General features: G+C 41.0%; 28 non-coding genes across 28 annotated transcripts; all 28 read right to left on the bottom strand.

The window, feature by feature from the left end:
- Nucleotides 1-1,006: 1,006 nt before the first annotated feature.
- Nucleotides 1,007-1,133, bottom strand: TRNAL-CAA (transfer RNA leucine (anticodon CAA)). Its single transcript has 2 exons — nt 1,096-1,133; nt 1,007-1,052 (listed from the first exon to the last, which is right to left on the bottom strand). It is a non-coding gene; the product is annotated as a tRNA-Leu (tRNA).
- A 475-nt stretch (nt 1,134-1,608) lies between these two features.
- Nucleotides 1,609-1,735, bottom strand: TRNAL-CAA (transfer RNA leucine (anticodon CAA)). The gene is made up of 2 exons: nt 1,698-1,735; nt 1,609-1,654 (listed from the first exon to the last, which is right to left on the bottom strand). It is a non-coding gene; the product is annotated as a tRNA-Leu (tRNA).
- Nucleotides 1,736-2,211: 476 nt separating this feature from the next.
- Nucleotides 2,212-2,338, bottom strand: TRNAL-CAA (transfer RNA leucine (anticodon CAA)). The gene is made up of 2 exons: nt 2,301-2,338; nt 2,212-2,257 (listed from the first exon to the last, which is right to left on the bottom strand). It is a non-coding gene; the product is annotated as a tRNA-Leu (tRNA).
- Nucleotides 2,339-2,814: 476 nt separating this feature from the next.
- On the bottom strand, nt 2,815-2,941 carry TRNAL-CAA (transfer RNA leucine (anticodon CAA)). The gene is made up of 2 exons: nt 2,904-2,941; nt 2,815-2,860 (listed from the first exon to the last, which is right to left on the bottom strand). It is a non-coding gene; the product is annotated as a tRNA-Leu (tRNA).
- A 476-nt stretch (nt 2,942-3,417) lies between these two features.
- TRNAL-CAA (transfer RNA leucine (anticodon CAA)) lies at nt 3,418-3,544 on the bottom strand. Its single transcript has 2 exons — nt 3,507-3,544; nt 3,418-3,463 (listed from the first exon to the last, which is right to left on the bottom strand). It is a non-coding gene; the product is annotated as a tRNA-Leu (tRNA).
- Nucleotides 3,545-4,019: 475 nt separating this feature from the next.
- On the bottom strand, nt 4,020-4,146 carry TRNAL-CAA (transfer RNA leucine (anticodon CAA)). Its single transcript has 2 exons — nt 4,109-4,146; nt 4,020-4,065 (listed from the first exon to the last, which is right to left on the bottom strand). It is a non-coding gene; the product is annotated as a tRNA-Leu (tRNA).
- A 194-nt stretch (nt 4,147-4,340) lies between these two features.
- Nucleotides 4,341-4,412, bottom strand: TRNAI-GAU (transfer RNA isoleucine (anticodon GAU)). Its single transcript has one exon. It is a non-coding gene; the product is annotated as a tRNA-Ile (tRNA).
- Nucleotides 4,413-4,622: 210 nt separating this feature from the next.
- Nucleotides 4,623-4,749, bottom strand: TRNAL-CAA (transfer RNA leucine (anticodon CAA)). The gene is made up of 2 exons: nt 4,712-4,749; nt 4,623-4,668 (listed from the first exon to the last, which is right to left on the bottom strand). It is a non-coding gene; the product is annotated as a tRNA-Leu (tRNA).
- A 475-nt stretch (nt 4,750-5,224) lies between these two features.
- Nucleotides 5,225-5,351, bottom strand: TRNAL-CAA (transfer RNA leucine (anticodon CAA)). Its single transcript has 2 exons — nt 5,314-5,351; nt 5,225-5,270 (listed from the first exon to the last, which is right to left on the bottom strand). It is a non-coding gene; the product is annotated as a tRNA-Leu (tRNA).
- Nucleotides 5,352-7,032: 1,681 nt separating this feature from the next.
- Nucleotides 7,033-7,159, bottom strand: TRNAL-CAA (transfer RNA leucine (anticodon CAA)). Its single transcript has 2 exons — nt 7,122-7,159; nt 7,033-7,078 (listed from the first exon to the last, which is right to left on the bottom strand). It is a non-coding gene; the product is annotated as a tRNA-Leu (tRNA).
- A 2,283-nt stretch (nt 7,160-9,442) lies between these two features.
- Nucleotides 9,443-9,569, bottom strand: TRNAL-CAA (transfer RNA leucine (anticodon CAA)). The gene is made up of 2 exons: nt 9,532-9,569; nt 9,443-9,488 (listed from the first exon to the last, which is right to left on the bottom strand). It is a non-coding gene; the product is annotated as a tRNA-Leu (tRNA).
- Nucleotides 9,570-10,045: 476 nt separating this feature from the next.
- Nucleotides 10,046-10,172, bottom strand: TRNAL-CAA (transfer RNA leucine (anticodon CAA)). Its single transcript has 2 exons — nt 10,135-10,172; nt 10,046-10,091 (listed from the first exon to the last, which is right to left on the bottom strand). It is a non-coding gene; the product is annotated as a tRNA-Leu (tRNA).
- Nucleotides 10,173-11,250: 1,078 nt separating this feature from the next.
- TRNAL-CAA (transfer RNA leucine (anticodon CAA)) lies at nt 11,251-11,377 on the bottom strand. Its single transcript has 2 exons — nt 11,340-11,377; nt 11,251-11,296 (listed from the first exon to the last, which is right to left on the bottom strand). It is a non-coding gene; the product is annotated as a tRNA-Leu (tRNA).
- A 1,078-nt stretch (nt 11,378-12,455) lies between these two features.
- TRNAL-CAA (transfer RNA leucine (anticodon CAA)) lies at nt 12,456-12,582 on the bottom strand. The gene is made up of 2 exons: nt 12,545-12,582; nt 12,456-12,501 (listed from the first exon to the last, which is right to left on the bottom strand). It is a non-coding gene; the product is annotated as a tRNA-Leu (tRNA).
- Nucleotides 12,583-13,058: 476 nt separating this feature from the next.
- Nucleotides 13,059-13,185, bottom strand: TRNAL-CAA (transfer RNA leucine (anticodon CAA)). Its single transcript has 2 exons — nt 13,148-13,185; nt 13,059-13,104 (listed from the first exon to the last, which is right to left on the bottom strand). It is a non-coding gene; the product is annotated as a tRNA-Leu (tRNA).
- A 2,282-nt stretch (nt 13,186-15,467) lies between these two features.
- On the bottom strand, nt 15,468-15,594 carry TRNAL-CAA (transfer RNA leucine (anticodon CAA)). The gene is made up of 2 exons: nt 15,557-15,594; nt 15,468-15,513 (listed from the first exon to the last, which is right to left on the bottom strand). It is a non-coding gene; the product is annotated as a tRNA-Leu (tRNA).
- Nucleotides 15,595-16,070: 476 nt separating this feature from the next.
- TRNAL-CAA (transfer RNA leucine (anticodon CAA)) lies at nt 16,071-16,197 on the bottom strand. Its single transcript has 2 exons — nt 16,160-16,197; nt 16,071-16,116 (listed from the first exon to the last, which is right to left on the bottom strand). It is a non-coding gene; the product is annotated as a tRNA-Leu (tRNA).
- Nucleotides 16,198-16,673: 476 nt separating this feature from the next.
- Nucleotides 16,674-16,800, bottom strand: TRNAL-CAA (transfer RNA leucine (anticodon CAA)). The gene is made up of 2 exons: nt 16,763-16,800; nt 16,674-16,719 (listed from the first exon to the last, which is right to left on the bottom strand). It is a non-coding gene; the product is annotated as a tRNA-Leu (tRNA).
- Nucleotides 16,801-17,275: 475 nt separating this feature from the next.
- Nucleotides 17,276-17,402, bottom strand: TRNAL-CAA (transfer RNA leucine (anticodon CAA)). Its single transcript has 2 exons — nt 17,365-17,402; nt 17,276-17,321 (listed from the first exon to the last, which is right to left on the bottom strand). It is a non-coding gene; the product is annotated as a tRNA-Leu (tRNA).
- A 194-nt stretch (nt 17,403-17,596) lies between these two features.
- Nucleotides 17,597-17,668, bottom strand: TRNAI-UAU (transfer RNA isoleucine (anticodon UAU)). Its single transcript has one exon. It is a non-coding gene; the product is annotated as a tRNA-Ile (tRNA).
- A 210-nt stretch (nt 17,669-17,878) lies between these two features.
- Nucleotides 17,879-18,005, bottom strand: TRNAL-CAA (transfer RNA leucine (anticodon CAA)). Its single transcript has 2 exons — nt 17,968-18,005; nt 17,879-17,924 (listed from the first exon to the last, which is right to left on the bottom strand). It is a non-coding gene; the product is annotated as a tRNA-Leu (tRNA).
- Nucleotides 18,006-18,480: 475 nt separating this feature from the next.
- On the bottom strand, nt 18,481-18,607 carry TRNAL-CAA (transfer RNA leucine (anticodon CAA)). Its single transcript has 2 exons — nt 18,570-18,607; nt 18,481-18,526 (listed from the first exon to the last, which is right to left on the bottom strand). It is a non-coding gene; the product is annotated as a tRNA-Leu (tRNA).
- A 194-nt stretch (nt 18,608-18,801) lies between these two features.
- TRNAI-UAU (transfer RNA isoleucine (anticodon UAU)) lies at nt 18,802-18,873 on the bottom strand. Its single transcript has one exon. It is a non-coding gene; the product is annotated as a tRNA-Ile (tRNA).
- Nucleotides 18,874-19,685: 812 nt separating this feature from the next.
- Nucleotides 19,686-19,812, bottom strand: TRNAL-CAA (transfer RNA leucine (anticodon CAA)). Its single transcript has 2 exons — nt 19,775-19,812; nt 19,686-19,731 (listed from the first exon to the last, which is right to left on the bottom strand). It is a non-coding gene; the product is annotated as a tRNA-Leu (tRNA).
- A 2,885-nt stretch (nt 19,813-22,697) lies between these two features.
- On the bottom strand, nt 22,698-22,824 carry TRNAL-CAA (transfer RNA leucine (anticodon CAA)). The gene is made up of 2 exons: nt 22,787-22,824; nt 22,698-22,743 (listed from the first exon to the last, which is right to left on the bottom strand). It is a non-coding gene; the product is annotated as a tRNA-Leu (tRNA).
- A 476-nt stretch (nt 22,825-23,300) lies between these two features.
- Nucleotides 23,301-23,427, bottom strand: TRNAL-CAA (transfer RNA leucine (anticodon CAA)). Its single transcript has 2 exons — nt 23,390-23,427; nt 23,301-23,346 (listed from the first exon to the last, which is right to left on the bottom strand). It is a non-coding gene; the product is annotated as a tRNA-Leu (tRNA).
- Nucleotides 23,428-23,903: 476 nt separating this feature from the next.
- Nucleotides 23,904-24,030, bottom strand: TRNAL-CAA (transfer RNA leucine (anticodon CAA)). The gene is made up of 2 exons: nt 23,993-24,030; nt 23,904-23,949 (listed from the first exon to the last, which is right to left on the bottom strand). It is a non-coding gene; the product is annotated as a tRNA-Leu (tRNA).
- A 476-nt stretch (nt 24,031-24,506) lies between these two features.
- TRNAL-CAA (transfer RNA leucine (anticodon CAA)) lies at nt 24,507-24,633 on the bottom strand. The gene is made up of 2 exons: nt 24,596-24,633; nt 24,507-24,552 (listed from the first exon to the last, which is right to left on the bottom strand). It is a non-coding gene; the product is annotated as a tRNA-Leu (tRNA).
- Between the last annotated feature and the right edge of the window lie 2,327 nt (nt 24,634-26,960).

Raw genomic sequence — 26,960 nt, 5'->3', positions numbered from 1 at the left:
ACTCAAATTTTGCGCCAGTTAATAATTATTGTTATTGCCAACCTACTTACTCGTCATTCATAATTTGTTACGCTTGGCAGATTGCGAATCACGAAATTCCGGATGAATAAAGCAAACTTTTAAGGCACATAACTCGGAGCAACAGGTTGTTTGAGAATTAACGGTTTAAAACTTCAATTTCATAGCAGCGCCTGGTTTCGATCCAGGGACCTCTGGGTTATGGGCCCAGCACGCTTCCGCTGCGCCACGCTGCTGACATTCTGCAATATGCAACTTGTATGAATAGTCCAGTTTATCGTAAATGTCATGAAATATAATGCGTAATCTCGGTTCAGTATTTGTAAATTGAAACTAAACGAAACTACTGTCAATGTTGAATCACGACTAAACACGAAGATAATTAAATGTCATATCGAGCACAAACTAGGCGAGAATTTGCTAAGTTACTAAAGGTAAAATAACAGTGTCAGCAGTGGGATTCGAACCCACGCCCACATTCGTGGACCAGAAATCTCCCATAAATAACCCTGAAATAAGGGCAACTCAAATTTTGCGCCAGTTAATAATTATTGTTATTGCCAACCTACTTACTCGTCATTTATAATTTGTTACGCTTGGCATTTTGCGAATCACGGATGTTGCGGATGAATAAAGCAAACTTTTAAGGCACATAACTCGCAGCAACAGGTTGTTTGAGAATTAACGGTTAAAAACTTCAATTTCATAGCAGCGCCTGGTTTCGATCCAGGGACCTCTGGGTTATGGGCCCAGCACGCTTCCGCTGCGCCACGCTGCTGACATTCTGCAGTATGCAACTTGTATGAATAGTCCAGTTTATCGTAAATGTCATGAAATATAATGCGTAATCTCGGTTCAGTATTTGTAAATTGAAACTAAACGAAACTACTGTCAACGTTGAATCACGACTAAACACGAAGATAATTAAATGTCATATCGAGCACAAACTAGGCGAGAATTTGCTAAGTTACTAAAGGTAAAATAACATTGTCAGAAGTGGGATTCGAACCCACGCCCACATTCGTGGACCAGAAATCTCCCATAAATAACCCTGAAATAAGGGCAAGGTGTCAAATCCTTGAGTCTGGCGCCTTACACCGCTCGGCCATCCTGACAGTTACTTGCAACTCAAATTTTGCGCCAGTTAATAATTATTGTTATTGCCAACCTACTTACTCGTCATTTATAATTTGTTACGCTTGGCATTTTGCGAATCACGGATGTTCCGGATGAATAAAGCAAACTTTTAAGGCACATAACTCGCAGCAACAGGTTGTTTGAGAATTAACGGTTAAAAACTTCAATTTCATAGCAGCGCCTGGTTTCGATACAGGGACCTCTGGGTTATGGGCCAGCACGCTTCCGCTGCGCCACGCTGCTGACATTCTGCAGTATGCAACTTGTATGAATAGTCCAGTTTATCGTAAATGTCATGAAATATAATACGTAATCTCGGTTCAGTATTTGTAAATTGAAACTAAACGAAACTACTGTCAATGTTGAATCACGACTAAACACGAAGATAATTAAATGTCATATCGAGCACAAACAAGGCGAGAATTTGCTAAGTTACTAAAGGTAAAATAACATTGTCAGAAGTGGGATTCGAACCCACGCCCACATTCGTGGACCAGAAATCTCCCATAAATAACCCTGAAATAAGGGCAAGGTGTCAAATCCTTGAGTCTGGCGCCTTAGACCACTCGGCCATCCTGACAGTTACTTGCAAATCAAATTTTGCGCCAGTTAATAATTATTGTTATTGCCAACCTACTTACTCGTCATTTATAATTTGTTACGCTTGGCATTTTGCGAATCACGGATGTTCCGGATGAATAAAGCAAACTTTTAAGGCACATAACTCGCAGCAACAGGTTGTTTGAGAATTAACGGTTAAAAACTTCAATTTCATAGCAGCGCCTGGTTTCGATACAGGGACCTCTGGGTTATGGGCCCAGAACGCTCCCGCTGCGCCACGCTGCTGACATTCTGCAGTATGCAACTTGTATGAATAGTCCAGTTTATCGTAAATGTCATGAAATATAATGCGTAATCTCGGTTCAGTATTTGTAAATTGAAAGTAAACGAAACTACTGTCAATGTTGAATCACGACTAAACACGAAGATAATTAAATGTCATATCGAGCACAAACTAGGCGAGAATTTGCTAAGTTACTAAAGGTAAAATAACATTGTCAGAAGTGGGATTCGAACCCACGCCCACATTCGTGGACCAGAAATCTCCCATAAATAACCCTGAAATAAGGGCAAGGTGTCAAATCCTTGAGTCTGGCGCCTTAGACCACTCGGCCATCCTGACAGTTACTTGCAACTCAAATTTTGCGCCAGTTAATAATTATTGTTATTGCCAACCTACTTACTCGTCATTTATAATTTGTTACGCTTGGCATTTTGCGAATCACGGATGTTCCGGATGAATAAAGCAAACTTTTAAGGCACATAACTCGCAGCAACAGGTTGTTTGAGAATTAACGGTTAAAAACTTCAATTTCATAGCAGCGCCTGGTTTCGATACAGGGACCTCTGGGTTATGGGCCCAGAACGCTCCCGCTGCGCCACGCTGCTGACATTCTGCAGTATGCAACTTGTATGAATAGTCCAGTTTATCGTAAATGTCATGAAATATAATGCGTAATCTCGGTTCAGTATTTGTAAATTGAAACTAAACGAAACTACTGTCAATGTTGAATCACGACTAAACACGAAGATAATTAAATGTCATATCGAGCACAAACTAGGCGAGAATTTGCTAAGTTACTAAAGGTAAAATAACATTGTCAGAAGTGGGATTCGAACCCACGCCCACATTCGTGGACCAGAAATCTCCCATAAATAACCCTGAAATAAGGGCAAGGTGTCAAATCCTTGAGTCTGGCGCCTTAGACCGCTCGGCCATCCTGACAGTTACTTGCAACTCAAATTTTGCGCCAGTTAATAATTATTGTTATTGCCAACCTACTTACTCGTCATTTATAATTTGTTACGCTTGGCATTTTGCGAATCACGGATGTTCCGGATGAATAAAGCAAACTTTTAAGGCACATAACTCGCAGCAACAGGTTGTTTGAGAATTAACGGTTAAAAACTTCAATTTCATAGCAGCGCCTGGTTTCGATACAGGGACCTCTGGGTTATGGGCCCAGCACGCTTCCGCTGCGCCACGCTGCTGACATTCTGCAGTATGCAACTTGTATGAATAGTCCAGTTTATCGTAAATGTCATGAAATATAATGCGTAATCTCGGTTCAGTATTTGTAAATTGAAACTAAACGAAACTACTGTCAATGTTGAATCACGACTAAACACGAAGATAATTAAATGTCATATCGAGCACAAACTAGGCGAGAATTTGCTAAGTTACTAAAGGTAAAATAACATTGTCAGAAGTGGGATTCGAACCCACGCCCACATTCGTGGACCAGAAATCTCCCATAAATAACCCTGAAATAAGGGCAAGGTGTCAAATCCTTGAGTCTGGCGCCTTAGACCGCTCGGCCATCCTGACAGTTACTTGCAACTCAAATTTTGCGCCAGTTAATAATTATTGTTATTGCCAACCTACTTACTCATCATTCATAATTTGTTACGCTTGCAGATTGCGAATCACGAATGTTCCGGATTAATAAAGCAAACTTTTAAGGCACATAACACGCAGCAACAGGTTGTTTGAGAATTAACAGTTAAAAACTTCAATTTCATAGCAGCGCCTGGTTTCGATCCAGGGACCTCTGGGTTATGGGCCCAGCACGCTTCCGCTGCGCCACGCTGCTGACATTCTGCTGTATGCAACTTGTATGAATAGTCCAGTTTATCGTAAATGTCATGAAATATAATGCGTAATGTCGGTTCAGTATTTGTAAATTGAAACTAAAAGAAACTACTGTCAATGTTGAATCACGACTAAACACGAAGATAATTAAATGTCATATCGAGCACAAACTAGGCGAGAATTTGCTAAGTTACTAAAGGTAAAATAACATTGTCAGAAGTGGGATTCGAACCCACGCCCACATTCGTGGACCAGAAATCTCCCATAAATAACCCTGAAATAAAGGCAAGGTGTCAAATCCTTGAGTCTGGCGCCTTAGACCGCTCGGCCATCCTGACAGTTACTTGCAACTCAAATTTTGCGCCAGTTAATAATTATTGTTATTGCCAACCTACTTACTCGTCATTCATAATTTGTTACGCTTGGCAGATTGCGAATCACGAATGTTCCGGATTAATAAAGCAAACTTTTTAGGCACATAACTCGGAGCAACAGGTTGTTCGAGAATTAACGGTTTAAAACTTCAATTTCATAGCAGCGCCTGGTTTCGATCCAGGGACCTCTGGGTTATCGGCCCAGCACGCTTCCGCTGCGCCACGCTGCTGACAATCTGCAATATGCAACTTGTATGAATAGTCCAGTTTTTCGTAAATGTCATGAAATATAATGCGTAATCTCGGTTCAGTATTTGTAAATTGAAACTAAACGAAACTACTGTCAATGTTGAATCACGACTAAACACGAAGATAATTAAATGTCATATCGAGCACAAACTAGGCGAGAATTTGCTAAGTTACTAAAGGTAAAATAACATTGTCAGAAGTGGGATTCGAACCCACGCCCACATTCGTGGACCAGAAATCTCCCATAAATAACCCTGAAATAAGGGAAAGGTGTCAAATCCTTGAGTCTGGCGCCTTAGACCGCTCGGCCATCCTGACAGTTACTTGCAACTCAAATTTTGCGCCAGTTAATAATTATTGTTATTGCCAACCTACTTACTCGTCATTCATAATTTGTTACGCTTGCAGATTGCGAATCACGAATGTTCCGGATTAATAAAGCAAACTTTTAAGGCACATAACACGCAGCAACAGGTTGTTTGAGAATTAACAGTTAAAAACTTCAATTTCATAGCAGCGCCTGGTTTCGATCCAGGGACCTCTGGGTTATGGGCCCAGCACGCTTCCGCTGCGCCACGCTGCTGACATTCTGCAGTATGCAACTTGTATGAATAGTCCAGTTTATCGTAAATGTCATGAAATATAATGCGTAATCTCGGTTCAGTATTTGTAAATTGAAACTAAACGAAACTACTGTCAATGTTGAATCACGACTAAACACGAAGATAATTAAATGTCATATCGAGCACAAACTAGGCGAGAATTTGCTAAGTTACTAAAGGTAAAATAACATTGTCAGAAGTGGGATTCGAACCCACGCCCACATTCGTGGACCAGAAATCTCCCATAAATAACCCTGAAATAAGGGCAAGGTGTCAAATCCTTGAGTCTGGCGCCTTAGACCGCTCGGCCATCCTGACAGTTACTTGCAACTCAAATTTTGCGCCAGTTAATAATTATTGTTATTGCCAAACTACTTACTCGTCATTCATAATTTGTTACGCTTGGCAGATTGCGAATCACGAATGTTCCGGATTAATAAAGCAAACTTTTAAGGCACATAACTCGGAGCAACAGGTTGTTCGAGAATTAACGGTTTAAAACTTCAATTTCATAGCAGCGCCTGGTTTCGATCCAGGGACCTCTGGGTTATGGGCCCAGCACGCTTCCGCTGCGCCACGCTGCTGACATTCTGCAATATGCAACTTGTATGAATAGTCCAGTTTATCGTAAATGTCATGAAATATAATGCGTAATCTCGGTTCAGTATTTGTAAATTGAAACTAAACGAAACTACTGTCAATGTTGAATCACGACTAAACACGAAGATAATTAAATGTCATATCGAGCACAAACTAGGCGAGAATTTGCTAAATTACTAAAGGTAAAATAACATTGTCAGAAGTGGGATTCGAACCCACGCCCACATTCGTGGACCAGAAATCTCCCATAAATAACCCTGAAATAAGGGCAAGTGTCAAATCCTTGAGTCTGGCGCCTTAGTCCGCTCGGCCATCCTGGCAGTTACTTGCAACTCAAATTTTGCGCCAGTTAATAATTATTGTTATTGCCAACCTACTTACTCGTCATTTATAATTTGTTACGCTTGGCATTTTGCGAATCACGGATGTTCCGGATGAATAAAGCAAACTTTTAAGGCACATAACTCGCAGCAACAGGTTGTTTGAGAATTAACGGTTAAAAACTTCAATTTCATAGCAGCGCCTGGTTTCGATACAGGGACCTCTGGGTTATGGGCCCAGCACGCTTCCGCTGCGCCACGCTGCTGACATTCTGCAGTATGCAACTTGTATGAATAGTCCAGTTTATCGTAAATGTCATGAAATATAATGCGTAATCTCGGTTCAGTATTTGTAAATTGAAACTAAACGAAACTACTGTCAATGTTGAATCACGACTAAACACGAAGATAATTAAATGTCATATCGAGCACAAACTAGGCGAGAATTTGCTAAGTTACTAAAGGTAAAATAACATTGTCAGAAGTGGGATTCGAACCCACGCCCACATTCGTGGACCAGAAATCTCCCATAAATAACCCTGAAATAAGGGCAAGGTGTCAAATCCTTGAGTCTAGCGCCTTAGACCGCTCGGCCATCCTGACAGTTACTTGCAACTCAAATTTTGCGCCAGTTAATAATTATTGTTATTGCCAACCTACTTACTCGTCATTTATAATTTGTTACGCTTGGCATTTTGCGAATCACGGATGTTCCGGATGAATAAAGCAAACTTTTAAGGCACATAACTCGCAGCAACAGGTTGTTTGAGAATTAACGGTTAAAAACTTCAATTTCATAGCAGCGCCTGGTTTCGATACAGGGACCTCTGGGTTATGGGCCCAGCACGCTTCCGCTGCGCCACGCTGCTGACATTCTGCAGTATGCAACTTGTATGAATAGTCCAGTTTATCGTAAATGTTATGAAATATAATGCGTAATCTCGGTTCAGTATTTGTAAATTGAAACTAAACGAAATTACTGTCAATGTTGAATCACGACTAAACACGAAGATAATTAAATGTCATATCGAGCACAAACTAGGCGAGAATTTGCTAAGTTACTAAAGGTAAAATAACATTGTCAGAAGTGGGATTCGAACCCACGCCCACATTCGTGGACCAGAAATCTCCCATAAATAACCCTGAAATAAGGGCAAGGTGTCAAATCCTTGAGTCTGGCGCCTTAGACCGCTCGGCCATCCTGACAGTTACTTGAAACTCAAATTTTGCGCCAGTTAATAATTATTGTTATTGCCAACATACTTACTCGTCATTCATAATTTGTTACGCTTGCAGATTGCGAATCACGAATGTTCCGGATTAATAAAGCAAACTTTTAAGGCACATAACACGCAGCAACAGGTTGTTTGAGAATTAACAGTTAAAAACTTCAATTTCATAGCAGCGCCTGGTTTCGATCCAGGGACCTCTGGGTTATGGGCCCAGCACGCTTCCGCTGCGCCACGCTGCTGAAATTCTGCTGTATGCAACTTGTATGAATAGTCCAGTTTATCGTAAATGTCATGAAATATAATGCGTAATGTCGGTTCAGTATTTGTAAATTGAAACTAAACGAAACTACTGTCAATGTTGAATCACGACTAAACACGAAGATAGTTAAATGTCATATCGAGCACAAACTAGGCGAGAATTTGCTAAGTTACTAAAGGTAAAATAACATTGTCAGAAGTGGGATTCGAACCCACGCCCACATTCGTGGACCAGAAATCTCCCATAAATAACCCTGAAATAAGGGCAAGGTGTCAAATCCTTGAGTCTGGCGCCTGAGACCGCTCGGCCATCCTGACAGTTACTTGCAACTCAAATTTTGCGCCAGTTAATAATTATTGTTATTGCCAACCTACTTACTCGTCATTCATAATTTGTTACGCTTGGCAGATTGCGAATCACGAATGTTCCGGATTAATAAAGCAAACTTTTAAGGCACATAACTCGGAGCAACAGGTTGTTCGAAAATTAACGGTTTAAAACTTCAATTTCATAGCAGCGCCTGGTTTCGATCCAGGGACCTCTGGGTTATGGGCCCAGCACGCTTCCGCTGCGCCACGCTGCTGACATTCTGCAATATGCAACTTGTATGAATAGTCCAGTTTATCGTAAATGTCATGAAATATAATGCGTAATCTCGGTTCAGTATTTGTAAATTGAAACTAAACGAAACTACTGTCAATGTTGAATCACGACTAAACACGAAGATAATTAAATGTCATATCGAGCACAAACTAGGCGAGAATTTGCTAAGTTACTAAAGGTAAAATAACATTGTCAGAAGTGGGATTCGAACCCACGCCCACATTCGTGGACCAGAAATCTCCCATAAATAACCCTGAAATAAGGGCAAGTGTCAAATCCTTGAGTCTGGCGCCTTAGTCCGCTCGGCCATCCTGGCAGTTACTTGCAACTCAAATTTTGCGCCAGTTAATAATTATTGTTATTGCCAACCTACTTACTCGTCATTTATAATTTGTTACGCTTGGCATTTTGCGAATCACGGATGTTGCGGATGAATAAAGCAAACTTTTAAGGCACATAACTCGCAGCAACAGGTTGTTTGAGAATTAACGGTTAAAAACTTCAATTTCATAGCAGCGCCTGGTTTCGATCCAGGGACCTCTGGGTTATGGGCCCAGCACGCTTCCGCTGCGCCACGCTGCTGACATTCTGCAGTATGCAACTTGTATGAATAGTCCAGTTTATCGTAAATGTCATGAAATATAATGCGTAATCTCGGTTCAGTATTTGTAAATTGAAACTAAACGAAACTACTGTCAATGTTGAATCACGACTAAACACGAAGATAATTAAATGTCATATCGAGCACAAACTAGGCGAGAATTTGCTAAGTTACTAAAGGTAAAATAACATTGTCAGAAGTGGGATTCAAACCCACGCCCACATTCGTGGACCAGAAATCTCCCACAAATAACCCTGAAATAAGGGCAAGGTGTCAAATCCTTGAATCTGGCGCCTTAGACCGCTCGGCCATCCTGACAGTTACTTGCAACTCAAATTTTGCGCCAGTTAATAATTATTGTTATTGCCAACCTACTTACTCGTCATTCATAATTTGTTACGCTTGGCAGATTGCGAATCACGGATGTTCCGGATGAATAAAGCAAACTTTTAAGGCACATAACTCGCAGCAACAGGTTGTTTGAGAATTAACAGTTAAAAACTTCAATTTCATAGCAGCGCCTGGTTTCGATCCAGGGACCTCTGGGTTATGGGCCCAGCACGCTTCCGCTGCGCCACGCTGCTGAAATTCTGCTGTATGCAACTTGTATGAATAGTCCAGTTTATCGTAAATGTCATGAAATATAATGCGTAATGTCGGTTCAGTATTTGTAAATTGAAACTAAACGAAACTACTGTCAATGTTGAATCACGACTAAACACGAAGATAATTAAATGTCATATCGAGCACAAACTAGGCGAGAATTTGCTAAGTTACTAAAGGTAAAATAACATTGTCAGAAGTGGGATTCGAACCCACGCCCACATTCGTGGACCAGAAATCTCCCATAAATAACCCTGAAATAAGGGCAAGGTGTCAAATCCTTGAGTCTGGCGCCTTAGACCGCTCGGCCATCCTGACAGTTACTTGCAACTCAAATTTTGCGCCAGTTAATAATTATTGTTATTGCCAACCTACTTACTCGTCATTCATAATTTGTTACGCTTGGCAGATTGCGAATCACGAATGTTCCGGATTAATAAAGCAAACTTTTCAGGCACATAACTCGGAGCAACAGGTTGTTCGAGAATTAACGGTTTAAAACTTCAATTTCATAGCAGCGCCTGGTTTCGATCCAGGGACCTCTGGGTTATGGGCCCAGCACGCTTCCGCTGCGCCACGCTGCTGACATTCTGCAATATGCATCTTGTATGAATAGTCCAGTTTATCGTAAATGTCATGAAATATAATGCGTAATCTTGGTTCAGTATTTGTAAATTGAAACTAAACGAAACTACTGTCAATGTTGAATCACGACTAAACACGAAGATAATTAAATGTCATATCGAGCACAAACTAGGCGAGAATTTGCTAAATTACTAAAGGTAAAATAACATTGTCAGAAGTGGGATTCGAACCCACGCCCACATTCGTGGACCAGAAATCTCCCATAAATAACCCTGAAATAAGAGCAAGGTGTCAAATCCTTGAGTCTGGCGCCTTAGACCGCTCGGCCATCCTGACAGTTACTTGCAACTCAAATTTTGCGCCAGTTAATAATTATTGTTATTGCCAACCTACTTACTCGTCATTCATAATTTGTTACGCTTGGCAGATTGCGAATCACGAATGTTCCGGATTAATAAAGCAAACTTTTAAGGCACATAACTCGGAGCAACAGGTTGTTCGAGAATTAACGGTTTAAAACTTCAATTTCATAGCAGCGCCTGGTTTCGATCCAGGGACCTCTGGGTTATGGGCCCAGCACGCTTCCGCTGCGCCACGCTGCTGACATTCTGCAATATGCAACTTGTATGAATAGTCCAGTTTATCGTAAATGTCATGAAATATAATGCGTAATCTTGGTTCAGTATTTGTAAATTGAAACTAAACGAAACTACTGTCAATGTTGAATCACGACTAAACACGAAGATAATTAAATGTCATATCGAGCACAAACTAGGCGAGAATTTGCTAAATTACTAAAGGTAAAATAACATTGTCAGAAGTGGGATTCGAACCCACGCCCACATTCGTGGACCAGAAATCTCCCATAAATAACCCTGAAATAAGGGCAAGTGTCAAATCCTAGAGTCTGGCGCCTTAGTCCGCTCGGCCATCCTGGCAGTTACTTGCAACTCAAATTTTGCGCCAGTTAATAATTATTGTTATTGCCAACCTACTTACTCGTCATTTATAATTTGTTACGCTTGGCATTTTGCGAATCACGGATGTTGCGGATGAATAAAGCAAACTTTTAAGGCACATAACTCGCAGCAACAGGTTGTTTGAGAATTAACAGTTAAAAACTTCAATTTCATAGCAGCGCCTGGTTTCGATCCAGGGACCTCTGGGTTATGGGCCCAGCACGCTTCCGCTGCGCCACGCTGCTGAAATTCTGCTGTATGCAACTTGTATGAATAGTCCAGTTTATCGTAAATGTCATGAAATATAATGCGTAATGTCGGTTCAGCATTTGTAAATTGAAACTAAACGAAACTACTGTCAATGTTGAATCACGACTAAACACGAAGATAATTAAATGTCATATCGAGCACAAACTAGGCGAGAATTTGCTAAGTTACTAAAGGTAAAATAACATTGTCAGAAGTGGGATTCGAACCCACGCCCACATTCGTGGACCAGAAATCTCCCATAAATAACCCTGAAATAAGGGCAAGGTGTCAAATCCTTGAGTCTGGCGCCTTAGACCGCTCGGCCATCCTGACAGTTACTTGCAACTCAAATTTTGCGCCAGTTAATAATTATTGTTATTGCCAACCTACTTACTCGTCATTCATAATTTGTTACGCTTGGCAGATTGCGAATCACGAATGTTCCGGATTAATAAAGCAAACTTTTAAGGCACATAACTCGGAGCAACAGGTTGTTCGAGAATTAACGGTTTAAAACTTCAATTTCATAGCAGCGCCTGGTTTCGATCCAGGGACCTCTGGGTTATGGGCCCAGCACGCTTCCGCTGCGCCACGCTGCTGACATTCTGCAATATGCAACTTGTATGAATAGTCCAGTTTATCGTAAATGTCATGAAATATAATGCGTAATCTCGGTTCAGTATTTGTAAATTGAAACTAAACGAAACTACTGTCAATGTTGAATCACGACTAAACACGAAGATAATTAAATGTCATATCGAGCACAAACTAGGCGAGAATTTGCTAAATTACTAAAGGTAAAATAACATTGTCAGAAGTGGGATTCGAACCCACGCCCACATTCGTGGACCAGAAATCTCCCATAAATAACCCTGAAATAAGGGCAAGTGTCAAATCCTTGAGTCTGGCGCCTTAGTCCGCTCGGCCATCCTGGCAGTTACTTGCAACTCAAATTTTGCGCCAGTTAATAATTATTGTTATTGCCAACCTACTTACTCGTCATTTATAATTTGTTACGCTTGGCATTTTGCGAATCACGGATGTTGCGGATGAATAAAGCAAACTTTTAAGGCACATAACTCGCAGCAACAGGTTGTTTGAGAATTAACAGTTAAAAACTTCAATTTCATAGCAGCGCCTGGTTTCGATCCAGGGACCTCTGGGTTATGGGCCCAGCACGCTTCCGCTGCGCCACGCTGCTGAAATTCTGCTGTATGCAACTTGTATGAATAGTCCAGTTTATCGTAAATGTCATGAAATATAATGCGTAATGTCGGTTCAGCATTTGTAATTTGAAACTAAACGAAACTACTGTCAATGTTGAATCACGACTAAACACGAAGATAATTAAATGTCATATCGAGCACAAACTAGGCGAGAATTTGCTAAGTTACTAAAGGTAAAATAACATTGTCAGAAGTGGGATTCGAACCCACGCCCACATTCGTGGACCAGAAATCTCCCATAAATAACCCTGAAATAAGGGCAAGGTGTCAAATCCTTGAGTCTGGCGCCTTAGACCGCTCGGCCATCCTGACAGTTACTTGCAACTCAAATTTTGCGCCAGTTAATAATTATTGTTATTGCCAACCTACTTACTCGTCATTCATAATTTGTTACGCTTGGCAGATTGCGAATCACGAATGTTCCGGATTAATAAAGCAAACTTTTAAGGCACATAACTCGGAGCAACAGGTTGTTCGAGAATTAACGGTTTAAAACTTCAATTTCATAGCAGCGCCTGGTTTCGATCCAGGGACCTCTGGGTTATGGGCCCAGCACGCTTCCGCTGCGCCACGCTGCTGACATTCTGCAGTATGCAACTTGTATGAATAGTCCAGTTTATCGTAAATGTCATGAAATATAATGCGTAATCTCGGTTCAGTATTTGTAAATTGAAACTAAACGAAACTACTGTCAATGTTGAATCACGACTAAACACGAAGATAATTAAATGTCATATCGAGCACAAACTAGGCCAGAATTTGCTAAGTTACTAAAGGTAAAATAACATTGTCAGAAGTGGGATTCGAACCCACGCCCACATTCGTGGACCAGAAATCTCCCATAAATAACCCTGAAATAAGGGCAAGGTGTCAAATCCTTGAGTCTGGCGCCTTAGACCGCTCGGCCATCCTGACAGTTACTTGCAACTCAAATTTTGCGCCAGTTAATAATTATTGTTATTGCCAACATACTTACTCGTCATTCATAATTTGTTACGCTTGCAGATTGCGAATCACGAATGTTCCGGATTAATAAAGCAAACTTTTAAGGCACATAACACGCAGCAACAGGTTGTTTGAGAATTAACAGTTAAAAACTTCAATTTCATAGCAGCGCCTGGTTTCGATCCAGGGACCTCTGGGTTATGGGCCCAGCACGCTTCCGCTGCGCCACGCTGCTGAAATTCTGCTGTATGCAACTTGTACGAATAGTCCAGTTTATCGTAAATGTCATGAAATATAATGCGTAATGTCGGTTCAGTATTTGTAAATTGAAACTAAACGAAACTACTGTCAATGTTGAATCACGACTAAACACGAAGATAATTAAATGTCATATCGAGCACAAACTAGGCGAGAATTTGCTAAGTTACTAAAGGTAAAATAACATTGTCAGAAGTGGGATTCGAACCCACGCCCACATTCGTGGACCAGAAATCTCCCATAAATAACCCTGAAATAAGGGCAAGGTGTCAAATCCTTGAGTCTGACGCCTTAGACCGCTCGGCCATCCTGACAGTTACTTGCAACTCAAATTTTGCGCCAGTTAATAATTATTGTTATTGCCAACATACTTACTCGTCATTCATAATTTGTTACGCTTGCAGATTGCGAATCACGAATGTTCCGGATTAATAAAGCAAACTTTTAAGGCACATAACACGCAGCAACAGGTTGTTTGAGAATTAACAGTTAAAAACTTCAATTTCATAGCAGCGCCTGGTTTCGATCCAGGGACCTCTGGGTTATGGGCCCAGCACGCTTCCGCTGCGCCACGCTGCTGAAATTCTGCTGTATGCAACTTGTACGAATAGTCCAGTTTATCGTAAATGTCATGAAATATAATGCGTAATGTCGGTTCAGTATTTGTAAATTGAAACTAAACGAAACTACTGTCAATGTTGAATCACGACTAAACACGAAGATAATTAAATGTCATATCGAGCACAAACTAGGCGAGAATTTGCTAAGTTACTAAAGGTAAAATAACATTGTCAGAAGTGGGATTCGAACCCACGCCCACATTCGTGGACCAGAAATCTCCCATAAATAACCCTGAAATAAGGGCAAGGTGTCAAATCCTTGAGTCTGACGCCTTAGACCGCTCGGCCATCCTGACAGTTACTTGCAACTCAAATTTTGCGCCAGTTAATAATTATTGTTATTGCCAACATACTTACTCGTCATTCATAATTTGTTACGCTTGCAGATTGCGAATCACGAATGTTCCGGATTAATAAAGCAAACTTTTAAGGCACATAACACGCAGCAACAGGTTGTTTGAGAATTAACAGTTAAAAACTTCAATTTCATAGCAGCGCCTGGTTTCGATCCAGGGACCTCTGGGTTATGGGCCCAGCACGCTTCCGCTGCGCCACGCTGCTGAAATTCTGCTGTATGCAACTTGTACGAATAGTCCAGTTTATCGTAAATGTCATGAAATATAATGCGTAATGTCGGTTCAGTATTTGTAAATTGAAACTAAACGAAACTACTGTCAATGTTGAATCACGACTAAACACGAAGATAATTAAATGTCATATCGAGCACAAACTAGGCGAGAATTTGCTAAGTTACTAAAGGTAAAATAACATTGTCAGAAGTGGGATTCGAACCCACGCCCACATTCGTGGACCAGAAATCTCCCATAAATAACCCTGAAATAAGGGCAAGGTGTCAAATCCTTGAGTCTGACGCCTTAGACCGCTCGGCCATCCTGACAGTTACTTGCAACTCAAATTTTGCGCCAGTTAATAATTATTGTTATTGCCAACCTACTTACTCGTCATTCATAATTTGTTACGCTTGGCAGATTGCGAATCACGAATGTTCCGGATTAATAAAGCAAACTTTTAAGGCACATAACTCGGAGCAACAGGTTGTTCGAGAATTAACGGTTTAAAACTTCAATTTCATAGCAGCGCCTGGTTTCGATCCAGGGACCTCTGGGTTATGGGCCAAGCACGCTTCCGCTGCGCCACGCTGCTGACATTCTGCAGTATGCAACTTGTATGAATAGTCCAGTTTATCGTAAATGTCATGAAATATAATGCGTAATCTCGGTTCAGTATTTGTAAATTGAAACTAAACGAAACTACTGTCAATGTTGAATCACGACTAAACACGAAGATAATTAAATGTCATATCGAGCACAAACTAGGCGAGAATTTGCTAAGTTACTAAAGGTAAAATAACATTGTCAGAAGTGGGATTCGAACCCACGCCCACATTCGTGGACCAGAAATCTCCCATAAATAACCCTGAAATAAGGGCAAGGTGTCAAATCCTTGAGTCTGGCGCCTTAGACCGCTCGGCCATCCTGACAGTTACTTGCAACTCAAATTTTGCGCCAGTTAATAATTATTGTTATTGCCAACCTACTTACTCGTCATTCATAATTTGTTACGCTTGGCAGATTGCGAATCACGAATGTTCCGGATTAATAAAGCAAACTTTTAAGGCACATAACTCGGAGCAACAGGTTGTTCGAGAATTAACGGTTTAAAACTTCAATTTCATAGCAGCGCCTGGTTTCGATCCAGGGACCTCTGGGTTATGGGCCCAGCACGCTTCCGCTGCGCCACGCTGCTGACATTCTGCAATATGCAACTTGTATGAATAGTCCAGTTTATCGTAAATGTCATGAAATATAATGCGTAATCTCGGTTCAGTATTTGTAAATTGAAACTAAACGAAACTACTGTCAATGTTGAATCACGACTAAACACGAAGATAATTAAATGTCATATCGAGCACAAACTAGGTGAGAATTTGCTAAGTTACTAAAGGTAAAATAACATTGTCAGAAGTGGGATTCGAACCCACGCCCACATTCGTGGACCAGAAATCTCCCATAAATAACCCTGAAATAAGGGCAAGGTGTCAAATCCTTGAGTCTGGCGCCTTAGACCGCTCGGCCATCCTGACAGTTACTTGCAACTCAAATTTTGCGCCAGTTAATAATTATTGTTATTGCCAACCTACTTACTCGTCATTCATAATTTGTTACGCTTGGCAGATTGCGAATCACGAATGTTCCGGATTAATAAAGCAAACTTTTAAGGCACATAACTCGGAGCAACAGGTTGTTCGAGAATTAACGGTTTAAAACTTCAATTTCATAGCAGCGCCTGGTTTCGATCCAGGGACCTCTGGGTTATGGGCCCAGCACGCTTCCGCTGCGCCACGCTGCTGACATTCTGCAATATGCAACTTGTATGAATAGTCCAGTTTATCGTAAATGTCATGAAATATAATGCGTAATCTCGGTTCAGTATTTGTAAATTGAAACTAAACGAAACTACTGTCAATGTTGAATCACGACTAAACACGAAGATAATTAAATGTCATATCGAGCACAAACTAGGTGAGAATTTGCTAAGTTACTAAAGGTAAAATAACATTGTCAGAAGTGGGATTCGAACCCACGCCCACATTCGTGGACCAGAAATCTCCCATAAATAACCCTGAAATAAGGGCAAGGTGTCAAATCCTTGAGTCTGGCGCCTTAGACCGCTCGGCCATCCTGACAGTTACTTGCAACTCAAATTTTGCGCCAGTTAATAATTATTGTTATTGCCAACATACTTACTCGTCATTCATAATTTGTTACGCTTGCAGATTGCGAATCACGAATGTTCCGGATTAATAAAGCAAACTTTTAAGGCACATAACACGCAGCAACAGGTTGTTTGAGAATTAACAGTTAAAAACTTCAATTTCATAGCAGCGCCTGGTTTCGATCCAGGGACCTCTGGGTTATGGGCCCAGCACGCTTCCGCTGCGCCACGCTGCTGACATTCTGCAATATGCAACTTGTATGAATAGTCCAGTTTATCGTAAATGTCATGAAATATAATGCGTAATGTCGGTTCAGTATTTGTAAATTGAAACTAAACGAAACTACTGTCAATGTTGAATCACGACTAAACACGAAGATAATTAAATGTCATATCGAGCACAAACTAGGCGAGAATTTGCTAAGTTACTAAAGGTAAAATAACATTGTCAGAAGTGGGATTCGAACCCACGCCCACATTCGTGGACCAGAAATCTCCCATAAATAACCCTGAAATAAGGGCAAGGTGTCAAATCCTTGAGTCTGGCGCCTTACACCGCTCGGCCATCCTGACAGTTACTTGCAACTCAAATTTTGCGCCAGTTAATAATTATTGTTATTGCCAACCTACTTACTCGTCATTCATAATTTGTTACGCTTGGCAGATTGCGAATCACGAATGTTCCGGATTAATAAAGCAAACTTTTAAGGCACATAACTCGGAGCAACAGGTTGTTCGAGAATTAACGGTTTAAAACTTCAATTTCATAGCAGCGCCTGGTTTCGATCCAGGGACCTCTGGGTTATAGGCCCAGCACGCTTCCGCTGCGCCACGCTGCTGACATTCTGCAATATGCAACTTGTATGAATAGTCCAGTTTATCGTAAATGTCATGAAATATAATGCGTAATCTTGGTTCAGTATTTGTAAATTGAAACTAAACGAAACTACTGTCAATGTTGAATCACGACTAAACACGAAGATAATTAAATGTCATATCGAGCACAAACTAGGTGAGAATTTGCTAAGTTACTAAAGGTAAAATAACATTGTCAGAAGTGGGATTCGAACCCACGCCCACATTCGTGGACCAGAAATCTCCCATAAATAACCCTGAAATAAGGGCAAGGTGTCAAATCCTTGAGTCTGGCGCCTTAGACCGCTCGGCCATCCTGACAGTTACTTGCAACTCAAATTTTGCGCCAGTTAATAATTATTGTTATTGCCAACATACTTACTCGTCATTCATAATTTGTTACGCTTGCAGATTGCGAATCACGAATGTTCCGGATTAATAAAGCAAACTTTTAAGGCACATAACACGCAGCAACAGGTTGTTTGAGAATTAACAGTTAAAAACTTCAATTTCATAGCAGCGGCTGGTTTCGATCCAGGGACCTCTGGGTTATGGGCCCAGCACGCTTCCGCTGCGCCACGCTGCTGACATTCTGCAATATGCAACTTGTATGAATAGTCCAGTTTATCGTAAATGTCATGAAATATAATGCGTAATGTCGGTTCAGTATTTGTAAATTGAAACTAAACGAAACTACTGTCAATGTTGAATCACGACTAAACACGAAGATAATTAAATGTCATATCGAGCACAAACTAGGCGAGAATTTGCTAAGTTACTAAAGGTAAAATAACATTGTCAGAAGTGGGATTCGAACCCACGCCCACATTCGTGGACCAGAAATCTCCCATAAATAACCCTGAAATAAGGGCAAGGTGTCAAATCCTTGAGTCTGGCGCCTTAGACCGCTCGGCCATCCTGACAGTTACTTGCAACTCAAATTTTGCGCCAGTTAATAATTATTGTTATTGCCAACCTACTTACTCGTCATTCATAATTTGTTACGCTTGGCAGATTGCGAATCACGAATGTTCCGGATTAATAAAGCAAACTTTTAAGGCACATAACTCGGAGCAACAGGTTGTTCGAGAATTAACGGTTTAAAACTTCAATTTCATAGCAGCGCCTGGTTTCGATCCAGGGACCTCTGGGTTATAGGCCCAGCACGCTTCCGCTGCGCCACGCTGCTGACATTCTGCAATATGCAACTTGTATGAATAGTCCAGTTTATCGTAAATGTCATGAAATATAATGCGTAATCTTGGTTCAGTATTTGTAAATTGAAACTAAACGAAACTACTGTCAATGTTGAATCACGACTAAACACGAAGATAATTAAATGTCATATCGAGCACAAACTAGGCGAGAATTTGCTAAATTACTAAAGGTAAAATAACATTGTCAGAAGTGGGATTCGAACCCACGCCCACATTCGTGGACCAGAAATCTCCCATAAATAACCCTGAAATAAGGGCAAGTGTCAAATCCTTGAGTCTGGCGCCTTAGTCCGCTCGGCCATCCTGGCAGTTACTTGCAACTCAAATTTTGCGCCAGTTAATAATTATTGTTATTGCCAACCTACTTACTCGTCATTTATAATTTGTTACGCTTGGCATTTTGCGAATCACGGATGTTGCGGATGAATAAAGCAAACTTTTAAGGCACATAACTCGCAGCAACAGGTTGTTTGAGAATTAACAGTTAAAAACTTCAATTTCATAGCAGCGCCTGGTTTCGATCCAGGGACCTCTGGGTTATGGGCCCAGCACGCTTCCGCTGCGCCACGCTGCTGAAATTCTGCTGTATGCAACTTGTATGAATAGTCCAGTTTATCGTAAATGTCATGAAATATAATGCGTAATGTCGGTTCAGTATTTGTAAATTGAAACTAAACGAAACTACTGTCAATGTTGAATCACGACTAAACACGAAGATAATTAAATGTCATATCGAGCACAAACTAGGCGAGAATTTGCTAAGTTACTAAAGGTAAAATAACATTGTCAGAAGTGGGATTCGAACCCACGCCCACATTCGTGGACCAGAAATCTCCCATAAATAACCCTGAAATAAGGGCAAGGTGTCAAATCCTTGAGTCTGGCGCCTTAGACCGCTCGGCCATCCTGACAGTTACTTGCAACTCAAATTTTGCGCCAGTTAATAATTATTGTTATTGCCAACCTACTTACTCGTCATTCATAATTTGTTACGCTTGGCAGATTGCGAATCACGAATGTTCCGGATTAATAAAGCAAACTTTTAAGGGACATAACTCGGAGCAACAGGTTGTTCGAGAATTAACGGTTTAAAACTTCAATTTCATAGCAGCGCCTGGTTTCGATCCAGGGACCTCTGGGTTATTGGCCCAGCACGCTTCCGCTGCGCCACGCTGCTGACATTCTGCAATATGCAACTTGTATGAATAGTCCTGTTTATCGTAAATGTCATGAAATATAATGCGTAATCTCGGTTCAGTATTTGTAAATTGAAACTAAACGAAACTACTGTCAATGTTGAATCACGACTAAACACGAAGATAATTAAATGTCATATCGAGCACAAACTAGGCGAGAATTTGCTAAATTACTAAAGGTAAAATAACATTGTCAGAAGTGGGATTCGAACCCACGCCCACATTCGTGGACCAGAAATCTCCCATAAATAACCCTGAAATAAGGGCAAGTGTCAAATCCTTGAGTCTGGCGCCTTAGTCCGCTCGGCCATCCTGGCAGTTACTTGCAACTCAAATTTTGCGCCAGTTAATAATTATTGTTATTGCCAACCTACTTACTCGTCATTTATAATTTGTTACGCTTGGCATTTTGCGAATCACGGATGTTGCGGATGAATAAAGCAAACTTTTAAGGCACATAACTCGCAGCAACAGGTTGTTTGAGAATTAACGGTTAAAAACTTCAATTTCATAGCAGCGCCTGGTTTCGATCCAGGGACCTCTGGGTTATGGGCCCAGCACGCTTCCGCTGCGCTACGCTGCTGACATTCTGCAGTATGCAACTTGTATGAATAGTCCAGTTTATCGTAAATGTCATGAAATATAATGCGTAATCTCGGTTCAGTATTTGTAAATTGAAACTAAACGAAACTACTGTCAATGTTGAATCACGACTAAACACGAAGATAATTAAATGTCATATCGAGCACAAACTAGGCGAGAATTTGCTAAGTTACTAAAGGTAAAATAACATTGTCAGAAGTGGGATTCGAACCCACGCCCACATTCGTGGACAAGAAATCTCCCATAAATAACCCAGAAATAAGGGCAAGGTGTCAAATCCTTGAGTCTGGCGCCTTAGACCGCTCGGCCATCCTGACAGTTACTTGCAACTCAAATTTTGCGCCAGTTAATAATTATTGTTATTGCCAACCTACTTACTCGTCATTCATAATTTGTTACGCTTGGCAGATTGCGAATCACGAATGTTCCGGATTAATAAAGCAAACTTTTAAGGCACATAACTCGGAGCAACAGGTTGTTCGAGAATTAACGGTTTAAAACGTCAATTTCATATCAGCGCCTGGTTTCGATCCAGGGACCTCTGGGTTATGGGCCCAGAACGCTTCCGCTGCGCCACGCTGCTGACATTCTGCAATATGCAACTTGTATGAATAGTCCAGTTTATCGTAAATGTCATGAAATATAATGCGTAATCTCGGTTCTGTATTTGTAAATTGAAACTAAACGAAACTACTGTCAATGTTGAATCACGACTAAACACGAAGATAATTAAATGTCATATCGAGCACAAACTAGGCGAGAATTTGCTAAGTTACTAAAGGTAAAATAACATTGTCAGAAGTGGGATTCGAACCCACGCCCACATTTGTGGACCAGAAATCTCCCATAAATAACCCTGAAATAAGGGCAAGTGTCAAATCCTTGAGTCTGGCGCCCTAGTCCGCTCGGCCATCCTGGCAGTTACTTGCAACTCAAATTTTGCGCCAGTTAATAATTATTGTTATTGCCAACCTACTTACTCGTCATTTATAATTTGTTACGCTTGGCATTTTGCGAATCACGGATGTTGCGGATGAATAAAGCAAACTTTTAAGGCACATAACTCGCAGCAACAGGTTGTTTGAGAATTAACGGTTAAAAACTTCAATTTCATAGCAGCGCCTGGTTTCGATCCAGGGACCTCTGGGTTATGGGCCCAGCACGCTTCCGCTGCGCCACGCTGCTGACATTCTGCAGTATGCAACTTGTATGAATAGTCCAGTTTATCGTAAATGTCATGAAATATAATGCGTAATCTCGGTTCAGTATTTGTAAATTGAAACTAAACGAAACTACTGTCAATGTTGAATCACGACTAAACACGAAGATAATTAAATGTCATATCGAGCACAAACTAGGCGAGAATTTGCTAAGTTACTAAAGGTAAAATAACATTGTCAGAAGTGGGATTCGAACCCACGCCCACATTTGTGGACCAGAAATCTCCCATAAATAACCCTGAAATAAGGGCAAGTGTCAAATCCTTGAGTCTGGCGCCTTAGTCCGCTCGGCCATCCTGGCAGTTACTTGCAACTCAAATTTTGCGCCAGTTAATAATTATTGTTATTGCCAACCTACTTACTCGTCATTTATAATTTGTTACGCTTGGCATTTTGCGAATCACGGATGTTGCGGATGAATAAAGCAAACTTTTAAGGCACATAACTCGGAGCAACAGGTTGTTCGAGAATTAACGGTTTAAAACGTCAATTTCATATCAGCGCCTGGTTTCGATCCAGGGACCTCTGTGTTATGGGCCCAGCACGCTTCCGCTGCGCCACGCTGCTGACATTCTGCAATATGCAACTTGTATGAATAGTCCAGTTTATCGTAAATGTCATGAAATATAATGCGTAATCTCGGTTCAGTATTTGTAAATTGAAACTAAACGAAACTACTGTCAATGTTGAATCACGACTAAACACGAAGATAATTAAATGTCATATCGAGCACAAACTAGGCGAGAATTTGCTAAGTTACTAAAGGTAAAATAACATTGTCAGAAGTGGGATTCGAACCCACGCCCACATTCGTGGACCAGAAATCTCCCATAAATAACCCTGAAATAAGGGCAAGGTGTCAAATCCTTGAGTCTGGCGCCTTAGACCGCTCGGCCATCCTGACAGTTACTTGCAACTCAAATTTTGCGTCAGTTAATAATTATTGTTATTGCCAACCTACTTACTCGTCATTTATAATTTGTTACGCTTGGCATTTTGCGAATCACGGATGTTCCGGATGAATAAAGCAAACTTTTAAGGCACATAACTCGCAGCAACAGGTTGTTTGAGAATTAACGGTTAAAAACTTCAATTTCATAGCAGCGCCTGGTTTCGATACAGGGACCTCTGGGTTATGTGCCCAGCACGCTTCCGCTGCGCCACGCTGCTGACATTCTGCAGTATGCAACTTGTATGAATAGTCCAGTTTATCGTAAATGTCATGAAATATAATGCGTAATCTCGGTTCAGTATTTGTAAATTGAAACTAAACGAAACTACTGTCAATGTTGAATCACGACTAAACACGAAGATAATTAAATGTCATATCGAGCACAAACTAGGCGAGAATTTGCTAAGTTACTAAAGGTAAAATAACATTGTCAGAAGTGGGATTCGAACCCACGCCCACATTCGTGGACCAGAAATCTCCCATAAATAACCCTGAAATAAGGGCAAGGTGTCAAATCCTTGAGTCTGGCGCCTTAGACCGCTCGGCCATCCTGACAGTTACTTGCAACTCAAATTTTGCGCCAGTTAATAATTATTGTTATTGCCAACCTACTTACTCGTCATTTATAATTTGTTACGCTTGGCATTTTGCGAATCACGGATGTTCCGGATGAATAAAGCAAACTTTTAAGGCACATAACTCGCAGCAACAGGTTGTTTGAGAATTAACGGTTAAAAACTTCAATTTCATAGCAGCGCCTGGTTTCGATACAGGGACCTCTGGGTTATGGGCCCAGCACGCTTCCGCTGCGCCACGCTGCTGACATTCTGCAGTATGCAACTTGTATGAATAGTCCAGTTTATCGTAAATGTCATGAAATATAATGCGTAATCTCGGTTCAGTATTTGTAAATTGAAACTAAACGAAACTACTGTCAATGTTGAATCACGACTAAACACGAAGATAATTAAATGTCATATCGAGCACAAACTAGGCGAGAATTTGCTAAGTTACTAAAGGTAAAATAACATTGTCAGAAGTGGGATTCGAACCCACGCCCACATTCGTGGACCAGAAATCTCCCATAAATAACCCTGAAATAAGAACAAGGTGTCAAATCCTTGAGTCTGGCGCCTTAGACCGCTCGGCCATCCTGACAGTTACTTGCAACTCAAATTTTGCGCCAGTTAATAATTATTGTTATTGCCAACCTACTTACTCGTCTTTTATAATTTGTTACGCTTGGCAGATTGCGAATCACGGATGTTCCGGATGAATAAAGCAAACTTTTAAGGCACATTACTCGCAGCAACAGGTTGTTTGAGAATTAACGGTTAAAAACTTCAATTTCATAGAAGCGCCTGGTTTCGATCCAGGGACCTCTGGGTTATGGGCCCAGCACGCTTCCGCTGCGCCACGCTGCTGACATTCTGCAATATGCAACTTGTATGAATAGTCCAGTTTATCGTAAATGTCATGAAATATAATGCGTAATCTCGGTTCAGTATTTGTAAATTGAAACTAAACGAAACTACTGTCAATGTTGAATCTCGACTGAACACGAAGATAATTAAATGTCATATCGAGCACAAACTAGGCGAGAATTTGCTAAGTTACTAAAGGTAAAATAACATTGTCAGAAGTGGGATTCGAACCCACGCCCACATTCGTGGACCAGAAATCTCCCATAAATAACCCTGAAATAAGGGCAAGGTGTCAAATCCTTGAGTCTGGCGCCTTAGACCGCTCGGCCATCCTGACAGTTACTTGCAACTCAAATTTTGCGCCAGTTAATAATTATTGTTATTGCCAACCTACTTACTAGTCATTCATAATTTGTTACGCTTGGCAGATTGCGAGTCACTAATGTTCTGGATGAATAAAGCAAACTTTTAAGGCACATAACTCGCAGCAACAGGTTGTTTGAGAATTAACGGTTAAAAACTTCAATTTCATAGCAGCGCCTGGTTTCGATCCAGGGACCTCTGGGTTATGGGCCCAGCACGCTTCAGCTGCGCCACGCTGCTGACATTCTGCAGTATGCAAATTGTATGAATAGTCCAGTTTATCGTAAATGTCATGAAATATAATGCGTAATCTCGGTTCAGTATTTGTAAATTGAAACTAAACGAAACTACTGTCAATGTTGAATCACGACTAAACACGAAGATAATTAAATGTCATATCGAGCACAAACTAGGCGAGAATTTGCTAAGTTACTAAAGGTAAAATAACATTGTCAGAAGTGGGATTCGAACCCACGCCCACATTCGTGGACCAGAAATCTCCCATAAATAACCCTGAAATAAGGGGCAAGGTGTCAAATCCTTGAGTGTGGCGCCTTAGACCGCTCGGCCATCCTGACAGTTACTTGCAACTCAAATTTTGCGCCAGTTAATAATTATTGTTATTGCCAACCTACTTACTCGTCATTCATAATTTGTTACGCTTGGTAGATTGCGAATCACGAATGTTCCGCATGAATAAAGCAAACTTTTAAGGCACATAACTCGCAGCAACAGGTTGTTTGAGAATTAACGGTTAAAAACTTCAATTTCATAGCAGCGCCTGGTTTCGATCCAGGGACCTCTGGGTTATGGGCCCAGCACGCTTCCGCTGCGCCACGCTGCTGACATTCTGCAGTATGCAACTTGTATGAATAGTCCAGTTTATCGTAAATGTCATGAAATATAATGCGTAATCTCGGTTCAGTATTTGTAAATTGAAACTAAACGAAACTACTGTCAATGTTGAATCACGACTAAACACGAAGATAATTAAATGTCATATCGAGCACAAACTAGGCGAGAATTTGCTAAGTTACTAAAGGTAAAATAACATTGTCAGAAGTGGGATTCGAACCCACGCCCACATTCGTGGACCAGAAATCTCCCACAAATAACCCTGAAATAAGGGCAAGGTGTCAAATCCTTGAATCTGGCGCCTTAGACCGCTCGGCAATCCTGACAGCGACTTACAACTCAAATTTTGCGCCAGTTAATAATTATTGTTATTGCCAACCTACTTACTCGTCATTCTTAATTTGTTGCGCTTGGCAGATTGCGAATCACGAATGTTTCGGATGAATAAAGCAAACTTTTAAGGCACATAACTCGCAGCAACAGGTTGTTTGAGAATTAACGGTTAAAAACTTCAATTTCATAGCAGCGCCTGGTTTCGATCCAGGGACCTCTGGGTTATGGGCCCAGCACGCTTCCGCTGCGCCACGCTGCTGACATTCTGCAGTATGCAACTTGTATGAATAGTCCAGTTTATCGTAAATGTCATGAAATATAATGCGTAATCTCGGTTCAGTATTTGTAAATTGAAACTAAACGAAACTACTGTCAATGTTGAATCACGACTAAACACGAAGATAATTAAATGTCATATCGAGCACAAACTAGGCGAGAATTTGCTAAGTTACTAAAGGTAAAATAACATTGTCAGAAGTGGGATTCGAACCCACGCCCACATTCGTGGACCAGAAATCTCCCACAAATAACCCTGAAATAAGGGCAAGGTATCAAATCCTTGAATCTGGCGCCTTAGACCGCTCGGCCATCCTGACAGCGACTTACAACTCATATTTTGCGCCAGTTAATAATTATTGTTATTGCCAACCTACTTACTCGTCATTCTTAATTTGTTGCGCTTGGCAGATTGCGAATCACGAATGTTTCGGATGAATAAAGCAAACTTTTAAGGCACATAACTCGCAGCAACAGGTTGTTTGAGAATTAACGGTTAAAAACTTCAATTTCATAGCAGCGCCTGGTTTCGATCCAGGGACCTCTGGGTTATGGGCCCAGCACGCTTCCGCTGCGCCACGCTGCTGACATTCTGCAGTATGCAACTTGTATGAATAGTCCAGTTTATCGTAAATGTCATGAAATATAATGCGTAGTCTCGGTTCAGTATTTGTAAATTGAAACTAAACGAAACTACTGTCAATGTTGAATCTCGACTAAACACGAAGATAATTAAATGTCATATCGAGCACAAACTAGGCGAGAATATGCTAAGTTACTAAAGGTAAAATAACATTGTCAGAAGTGGGATTCGAAGCCACGCCCACATTCGTGGAC

Source organism: Saccoglossus kowalevskii, chromosome 8 (assembly GCF_978046115.1).
Source record: "Saccoglossus kowalevskii chromosome 8, keSacKowa6.1, whole genome shotgun sequence".
In the NCBI taxonomy this organism is placed as follows: domain Eukaryota; kingdom Metazoa; phylum Hemichordata; class Enteropneusta; family Harrimaniidae; genus Saccoglossus; species Saccoglossus kowalevskii.
This window is presented reverse-complemented; position numbering and strand designations above follow the sequence as displayed.